Source organism: Trichechus manatus, unplaced genomic scaffold (genome assembly GCF_000243295.1).
Source record: "Trichechus manatus latirostris isolate Lorelei unplaced genomic scaffold, TriManLat1.0 scaffold00147, whole genome shotgun sequence".
Classification (NCBI taxonomy): Eukaryota; Metazoa; Chordata; class Mammalia; order Sirenia; family Trichechidae; genus Trichechus; species Trichechus manatus.
The window spans coordinates 1199-10746 of NW_004444083.1; the positions used below are offsets into that span (position 1 = coordinate 1199).

The 9548-nt window shown below is 45.7% G+C and overlaps 1 long non-coding RNA gene across 1 annotated transcript; it reads left to right on the forward strand.

Moving 5' to 3' along the window:
* The first annotated feature begins 492 nt into the window (after positions 1-492).
* On the forward strand, positions 493-2720 carry LOC111822266 (uncharacterized). Its single transcript, XR_002825550.1, has 2 exons — positions 493-870; positions 1151-2720. It is a non-coding gene; the product is annotated as an uncharacterized LOC111822266 (long non-coding RNA).
* The last annotated feature ends 6828 nt before the right edge of the window (positions 2721-9548 follow it).

Consider the following 9548-nt stretch of genomic DNA (forward strand, 5'->3'; position numbering starts at 1 on the left):
TCACAGCCTTTCAAGAAGAAACAGAGATGACACACAGAGCCAGGTATTCAAGAGAAATGAGGAGGAGGAGGTGAGAGGCAGGGAAGAAACCAAAAGAAGCAGAAAAAAGCAACACCAGCAACAAAGGAATGGCACTGAGGAAGCTGGCCATTGTGGGTGGGGTGAATCCAAGCATCAGGGAGCCAGAACTGGTGCCTCCCAGCCAAGAGACTGCAGCTGGCGGGAAGCAGCAGATGCCAAGCCGGGGGGAAGAAGGGTGGGGGGTGGGAAAGTGTATATTTCTGGTTACCAGGTGCTCTGTCTCCTGCTGGGAGCTCTGTGAAGCTGCTTTCCCATACTCCCTGTCCACCGATCTCCGACAGGAGTCCAAGATGGCGAATCTGTGCTGTGTTAGCTGATAGGGGACTCCACAGATACCTCTCCTCACTCTCTGTTTTCTGTCAGTTTCTGATTCTGTTCAGTGCTTGGCTGAGTTCTTTATATCTTCATTTGATGCTTAGGGTTCCAGGACTGATGTTTGTCTGTTTTACTTAGTTGTTCGGGTCTTTGCTGTGGAGGAATGGTGTGGTGCTTCTGCCTATAGTGCCATGTTGGCTCCCTCAAGCCACTCTTAAATTTAGTTTATGAAGTTCACCCTGATTTTTATTCTCACTGTACTGATATTTCTTGGGAGGTATCTAAGAAGATCTTCAACTCCACTCAGCCTCTTCCTCTTTCTCCATGCCAAGAGTTGGCTTATTCACAAATCAAAAATTGTAAATTGGTGTCCACTCCTACAGCTGGAGGGAGAAAGAGTTGACCCAGTGAAGCCCTCGATGCCTGGCGCAGTCTCAGCCTTGGAGAACAGAAGGGTCATCCTTCCTTCAAAAAGTGGGTTTTCAAGAAACACTCTTTCTTTATCTAGTTTGCCCCAAGCCTTATGCTCAAGTTTTTTAATGATCAGAACCCACTCCTCAGTCCAGATCGCCTGTATGATCCAAGTCAACAACTGGGGAACATCTTATCCATTTCATTATTTAAGTAGTAGCATCTCCCCGACCCCCAACTCTGCCTGATGGAGAAGGACAGAGGTCAGGGAAGGGTGGGAGGGCTCCGCCTAAAACTGTGAGTGATTCAGTCATCTAATGCCTTTGTTTGCTCTGTCTTTCAGACCTCTGACTTTGGTCAGGTGAAGCTTGATTTAGAGGCAGAATTTGGAAAGGATCTCAAAGAGGTGCTTATTTTTGGTGAAACCAATGAGAACAGTTTCCCGGATCCTCCATGAGCCTGTTCTGGAGAGTGTGAGACCTCCCAAACCTCAGGACCCCAGTCGTGTGAACCCTGGTGGGTCCTTAGATTGCCAAGCAGTCCAGGATATTGCCAGCTTCCCTTTGATGTGAAGCCAGACCCTTCATGGCATCCTCATACCCTCCACCATCTTTAATTTTTCCTTTTTACACCTAAAAATTCTATCTTATCCCCCCAAATTTTAATGCTTCCTTTATATCATCCAATATCTAGTCACACTTTGAATTTCCCCTACTGCCTCACGAATCTCTTTTTGCAGTTAATTTGTTTGAATCAGGCACCAAAACAAGCCCCACGCACTGCATTTAGCTAGTATGTCTCATAAGTCTCTTTTAAGCAGTAAGCCCCCCATTTCTTTCCTTGCCATGTATTCATTGAAGAATCTGAAGCATTTGTCCTATAAAATTTTTTGTATTCTGTATTTTTCCAGTTGCATTCCATTAGTGGTGTGTTCCTCTCTCCCCAGCATTTTTTGTAAACTAGTAGATCTCGAGGTCCTTAGGTGATGCAAACGGTTTGCACTTGACTGCCAACCTAAAGGTTGGCGGTTCGAACACACCCAAAGGTACCATAGAAGAAAGCCCTGGTGACTTGCTTCTGTGAAGACTGCAGCCAAGAAAACCCTATGGAGCAGTTCTACTTTGTAACACATGGGGTCACTATGAGTTGGAATCAACTCGACAGCAACTAACAACAGTTAGATTTCAAGACTGGTTTAGATTCAGCTTTGGAGGGGGATTTGTTTTGTTTTGTATTTTTGGGCAAGTAGACTTCATAGGTGGGGCTATTTCATTTGTGACTTTAAGATCAGGCAGTAGGTTCAAGTGAGGTCAGCCTGACCCGTCTATTACATGGTGCTTCATCCTTCTCTCACCTAATGAGTTTAGCAGTCATTGATGACTATTGCCTAAATTCACTACCTCACGAGGGCTTGCAAAATGATGGCATTCAGATTCCATTATTCCTTCTGTATTTACTAATCAGAATTCTTCTGCAAAAAACTTTCCTTCAGCAATATTTGGTTACCTTGTTATACAGTTTGTACAGGAAAGGCAAGATAAATGCTTGATTCTTTGACTGAGTGGTGTCCAAAATAATGAATTGGTTCCTTAACATTCCCTAAAGGTGGTCAGATTCGTTTTTTTGAATGTGGATGTCCAGGTGTTCCAACACCATTTGTTGAACAGACTATCCTTTCTCCATTGTATTGCCTTGCTCCATGCCAAAGATCAGTTGACTGTATTTGTGTGCGTCTATTTCTGGGCTCTCTGTTCTGTTCCATTGATCTATTTGCCTATTGATTTGCCAATACCACAGTGCATTGATTACTTTCATGTTGTTTTTGGCTACATTTTCTTTGCTTTTACCTTCTCCAATATTTTGGAAGGCATTGTATCACCTTTTAATTCTTTCCATATTTACCTGTAACTTTTCCAAATGCATTTTCAACTTATTTCTTTTTTAATGTCAGAGTCAAAAATAAAGTGCTATCTTTAATATACCACATATTTAAGGCAAAGTGTTTTACTTTTGTACCACTCAGCTCCCCAATTCACTCCTGTGTTTCATGTCTTAATAGTATGGATACTCATTATCATTATTAAATATTTCATCTTTTACTGTATGTAAATTGTTTTTGCTCTATTCAGTTAGGTTATATAGATCATTATTAGGTTATTTGTATATTACATAAATTATTTGTCATGTCAAATGTTACGAACAATTAAACCAAAAAACCAAACCCGTTGCTGTCAAGTAGATTCCGACTCATAGCCACTGTATAGGACAGAATAGAAATGCCCCATTGGTTTCCAAGGTCATAATCTTTACGGAAGCGGAGTGCCACATCTTTCTCCCACAGAGCATCTGGTGGGTTCTAACTGCCAATCTTTCAGTTAGCAGCTGAGCGCTTAACCATTGAACCACCATGCCTCCTGATGTAACAAAAAGCAAAAATCAAGAATTTGTGTTACTAACAAGTATGTGTGAGACCACTATTGTAAAAACTCAAGAAAAGGTTTCCATGTAGAGAGAAACAATCTTTGAGGGATACCAAGGAGGGGAGGGGTAGGGAGGTAAAACCACTAACTAGACAGTAGACATGTGTTAACTTTGGTGAAGGGGAAGGCAATACACAATATAGGGGGAGTCAGCCCAGCTCGACTAAGGCAAAGGAAACCACTGAGGGACAGGAAAACCAGAACTCATGGAAACGGGGAACCTGTGGAGGGGTTGCTGACACCTTGCAAGTATTGCATCCAATGTCATGAAAAGATTTGTGTTTAAATTTTTTGAGTGGGAAACCAACATACTCTGCAAACTTTCACCTAAAGCACAATAAAATAAAAAAAAGTTGTGCTCTGTTATAACCCATATTTATGAGAATAATATTAATGTATTTCTGTTTTCACTGCTCAAGCTCCCTGGTTGGTCCTTTTTTGCCATGACTTCCCCACGCTTCTTTCCTGTGCCATCTTTCAGTCAACTGAAGTATGTCTTTAAGTGATTTTAAAAGAAGATTACGTGGATGGTATGTTTTCTGAGTCTTTGCATATCTCAGAATGCCTTTCCATTGTTTTCATAAATTAGCAACATGTTTTGCTACAGAATATCTTTTATGACAAATTCTCACTTTCGAAATTGATTTAGACTTTGTTCTACTGTCTTTGGACATTTTGTCCTGCAACTTTGATGTCTGAGTCCAAGGAGAATTCTGTTTACCTGTTAGCGTGTGGATGTTTATGGGCTTCCCTCTCCCTCTTTCCCCCTTTCGCTATGTACGTAGTTATTTTTACTGGGATGGGGCTCAGTGTAGTATTTTTTTCACTGATCGCGCCTGGCACCTGGAGCCTTTTCAATATGCATACCTTGTTCTGCTTTCAACTCCGTTAAAGCTTTCTGATCCATTTGTTCTGGGCCCACTTTCAAGAACATCTATTATCCGTATGCCGGCTCTCTGTTCTCTGTCTTCACTATTTGTCATTAAAAAAAAAAAAGTTCCGGAAATCACTCCTCCTCTTAGGCCATTAGTATGAGACATAAATAAATAAACTCAAAACGTTTGCAACTGGATGGTCAGTTTTTCTAACCTAATGATTTTGAGTATTTCAGTAATGCTCATTGCTATTTATTACCGAGGCTCAAAGTACGTGAGCTTTTCCTAACATGATGCTTTTCTTTTCTCAAGACAAAAATAGAAAATCATGGCAACTTACTAAGTTGTCCTGACCTGTCTTCCTGGGTCTTCATTCTCGTTTGGTGCTGATGGAGGAGGGGCACCATCAGAACCACCACGGGAGAGGTCACGGAGTCACGGGGGACATTGCCAGCAGCCTCCCCAGCCTCCCCGGGAGGGGGTGGGAGAAGTGTGTGTTGGAGCTTCACGGAGGGACATAGTGTTACAAACTAATAAATGGTGAATTTATAGAAAAAGCAAAAAAACTAACCCAGTGCCATTGAGTCATCCCGACTCCCAGCGACCCCGTGTGTACAAAGTGGAACTGCTCCATAGGGTTTCTTCGCTGGAATCTCTCTCTCGCTCTCTTTAAAAATGATTTGTTGTATTTTTGTTGTTGTTGTTGAGAATAGACACAGCAGATCATACACCAATTCAACAATTTCTACATGTACAATTCAGTGACCTTGATTATATCCTGTAACCAGCTGTAATTTTTATGGAAGCTGATCGCCAGGACTTTCTTCCTTGGTGCCGCTGGTCATGTTGGAACCACCAACCATTAGATTAGTAGTTGGGTGCAAACCATTTGTGTCACCCAGGGGCCTCCCCCAATTCCTCTTCCCCAGTTTTCTGCAGTAGTGTCAACTGGGAAATAGCTAACTTCACCCGTGACCCAGGGAGTTAGAAGCAATCTGAGCCCTGAGCTAAGGAAAGTCTGTAATGAAATAGAATTCCTTTATTATAAGGGAAGACATGTACAGGGGACCCCTTGGACTCCCTTCTTCTGAGCCTTGAAGACCCTGACTGCTTCTTTCCTCCAAAAGCTGCTCCCCCTCCAGCTTTCCATGGAATTTCTCAGCCCCTGAAATCGGGTGTATGGGAGACAGGATTTCCAGCTCTCCCTTCTGAAATTGTCCCTGAAAAGCAGAAAAGCACAGCCCCTATTCATTTTACCGTCATACCACCTAGCAGGGACACGTGAGACCCTGCAAATCCCAGAAGCCGTTGACTAGCTCCCTTCTCCTCTGGCCTCAGTGGGCACGTTTGCGTCTCAGGAGTCATCTGGAAACGGGAAAAGCACTTCATGGCCCTCCCACCCCCTGGGCACAGCCTCCTCTGGTCAGGGTGTCACTGGGTGTCTCCAGCGGGTGGGACCAGAGCTAGGATACACTGGCATTGGGGCCACCTTGCCCCATTAGTAGCCCTTGACATCTGATTACTTACTGAGAGTTGGAGCTGATTCCAGCAGGACCCCAGTCCTCCCTTATACAGACACGCATGGAAGCCAGTCTGCCAGGGACACACAGGGACCCAGACACGGACACAGGGTCTGAGCGTCAGTAGAGAGGGCTGCCTACGTGTCCAGGACTCAGGTGACCCCCTCCCTGGGACGAGGAGTCTGTTCCATGTGGAGTGTTAGTCTTGCCACACTAAATGCCCAGAACTCTGAGAGGGGAGGTGGGGCAGAAATGGCCTTCTGTTTCGACACGGGCACCAGTGATGGCTTCTCTCCTCCAGGCCCAGCAGCGGGACTCCAGGCTCTGCAGCCCCGCGGGCAGCTGTCCAGGACTGCCGGCCAGCTTGGCTGGCCCCCATGACCAGGCGACCAGACCCAGACCAGAACTGACGCACAGGCCACCAAAGTGCCCTGGGGAGGGCGCTGGGAAAAATTGGGGTGGGGGACACTGTCAAAGGCTGGTCTTCCTGCTGTCAAGCAGAGCCAGTGAAAGGCGGACATTCGTGCTCACGGGGATGTATTAGTGCTCACCGGTGGGGACCACCTGAGGCGCTCCAGTACATTCTCTTATCCTGGGAGTTGGAGTATGCCTGGGTGAGAAGCACGTCCCCCTAAGAACTAAGGCAGAGGGCTGGCCCAAAGAAGGGGTGGGCATGGGAGAGGCAGACCACCTTCAGCACCTCCAATACAGTGGGACTCCCACTTGGCCTGAAAGAAGGAGGATGGGAAGCTGCCAGGGACACGCTGTCTCCCTAACAGTTCAGCCTAAATCTTGCCAGACCAGGCCCTCAGGGAAGTTCTGGACATTTCTGTCTCTGGACCATTAAGCAAAACCAAACCAACCCCGTTGCCGTTAAATCGCTTCAGACTCGTGACGGCCTCATGTATTGCCCAGTTCATACGCATGTTGTCGTTGTCAGCTGCCATTGTGGTGGCCCCCGACCCATGGAGACCCCACGCCCAAGGGAAGGCAACGGTTCCCGGCCCTACGCCATCCCCATGACCAGCTGCGGATTGGATGGTTTTGATCCATAGGGTTTTCGAGGGCTAATTTTTGGAAGTTGATCGCCAGGCCTTTCTTCTTAGAAACTCTGCTGAGACCTGTTCAGCATCACAGCAACACACAAGCCTCCACGGACGGACTGGTGGTGGCTGTGCGTCAGGTGCATTGGCTGGGAATTGAACCTAGGTCTCTCGCATGGATGGCCAGAATTCTACCACCAAACCACCCGCGCTCAATGTCAACGTCATCTCAGACTGCAGTTCCTCAGAGCAGTTTACCCTGGACCCCCTAAACTGCTTCTGAGCTCTTTGAAGAGTTTGGTAAAGCAAGATGCAAAGAAGAGGTGTTTCCCTTCTCCCAGGACAGGCTCAGAACCTAGCTCGGAGTGGGGCGGGCACCGTGGACTTCTGCAGGAGGCTGTACCGGGCTGCCCCACCGCCAGAGGGCAGTGCAGACCCTCTCCATAGACTGCACAGCAGGAGCTGAGGTCCTAAAACTGCCGCCGGCGGAGGGGAAAGTCAAAGGCGGAGGAAGCACCGTACCCAGTGGCCGTGGTCGACTCTAAATCACGGTGACCCCCTGTGTGTCAGAGTGGAACTGTGCTCCATAGTTTTCAGTGACAGATTTTTCAGGAGTAGATCGCCAGGACTTTCTTCCAGGCGCCTCAGGGTGGACTTGAGCCTCCAACCTTTCGACTAACAGCGGAGCGCATTAACTGTTTGCACCACCCAGGGACTCCTCAGCTTCTGGCCTAAAACACCTGAAGTCAAAACACTTCTGACCCTTCAGAATGAATTTCCTGCTCACAGCCTCTCTTCATCCCCAGGCGAGATTCGGAGTCCTTCTGTTTAACTGGCAGTCCTTCTTTCTAACTGTCTTGCATTTAATTCTGTAACATAACGCCTACTTAACTTCATTTCTTGAGCCGACTAAGCCCAGTTTGGGCTTAATGTACTTGTTAAAATAATCGAAGCACAAAGTGAATTAAAGCGTATTTGGTTTATTTGAGCAGTTAAATCTGCATGCATACAGGGGGACCTTTCTGTTCAGGAAAACAGGAAGGCCTGTCTCAGGCCAGTCAGAATGAGGTTTTAAGGGGCAAAGGGAGGAAATGGAGGAGAACACTCATCGTTGGCTAACTTTCAGCATGACTGACTGAATCACGCTCCCCTCCGTCCTGAGGTCACTGATACCAGGCTACCAGGTGGTCTCTGCTGGCCTGACCAGCCCCCCATTGATTTGCACAAACCCTCAGGTGTTGTCCAGACATTTAAAATAATAAAGGCACCTCTACTACCCAGGACATTCCGAATTTTTAGACTTATCTCTCAGGAAACAGGCAAAAAGAGCAAATTACTCTGGGTGAGTTAACTTAAACACTTTGCATAAGACAAACTTTGAGCAAGTTTACGGCTAACAGGTGCCTTATTACAAAGGAGACTTGTGCAATTTTATGGTCCCTGAGTCGCCTCTATTTCTGTTTATCTGTCCTTGGGTGTACTTCACAGTGGTCAGGGCACTTGGAGAAGCTGTTGACCTTGTCCTTACTTTCTCTGCTTTTGCTGAAAGAACCTGTGCCCCAGCCCTGGAGTATGTGAAATTTTCTTTCACTGACAGACAGTGGAGGGTGCCCAGCCCCAAATGAATCATGCCGATTTCCTGGGAGGGAAGAGGAGCTCTCATTTCATCCAACCGTGTGTGCAAAGTGCCTGGCACGGTAGTAGCTGCTCAATAAAGTTGTGTCATCGCTATCACGTGACAATAAACGAGAGTCTGTTCGTGTTGACTTTTACCTGAACCCCGTGATACTGGGAAACAGAGATGGTTAAAGAAACCCCAACACCCTTTGTGTTCAGGGAAAATGGCTTACTGCAAAGACCCACCTTTCCCATAGGACTTAGATAAGACTCACCAATTGCCCCTTGTTTACCTGTGACAAAGCCAGACACCGAACCAAAAAAAAATCAAACGCTTGCTGTTGAGTTGATTCCGACTCGTAGCGACCCTACAGGACAGAGTAGAACTGCCCCATAGGGCTTCCAAGGCTGTAATCTTTATGGAAGCAGACATCTTTCTCCTGCAGAGAGGTTAGTGGGTTTGAACCGCTGACCTTTTGGTTAGCAGCCGAGCACTGAAAGACCAGACATAAACCCTCCAAATTCCCATCCTTTGCCTCTGTGAAATAAAAGATTTATTAAAAATCGATATTTTACTTTTATTTCAGGAGATTTTCTTCCCACATACCTAAAAATTCTTTACCCAAAATTAATCCTGCCTGCTGCTTTGCTGGCCTGGCTTTTTTTTTTTTTTTCTTTTTCCTGCCCAAAGTTGCTAATCAACTTTTCTTCCCTGTTTGAAGAGGAGTCAACAACAAAACCATTTCCTTGTGATTTAATGCAAAACACTCTGGGCTTCTCCAAATTTAAATTTCAAGATGTCTCATAGCTAACCATGGGTAAAGGGCCAAAATTGTCCAGAGTCTCTTTTTAAGGCTAGTTCAGCAGCCAGTAAGTACTTCTTCACCATAGAAACCTGTATTCAGAACTTATTTAAGTCTCTGCGAATTTTCCACTCTCTGAAAGCAAGTTCCTCCTGCATGAAGTAAATGCTGCCCCAATTTACAAACTGCTTATTAAATCATAGAGCAATCAAATATTTTGTCATTCTTTTGAATTAATACAAGATTTTATTTTTTAATACCTCATAAATGAGTAACTGATTTGCTTATCCCCACTAATCAATTGGAAACCAAGTACTTGTTAAGAAGAAACGTGAAATTCAGCTTGGAGAATGTGACACCAGGCCTGCACCCAGACGCAGGAATGGGAGCAGCTAAACACGAT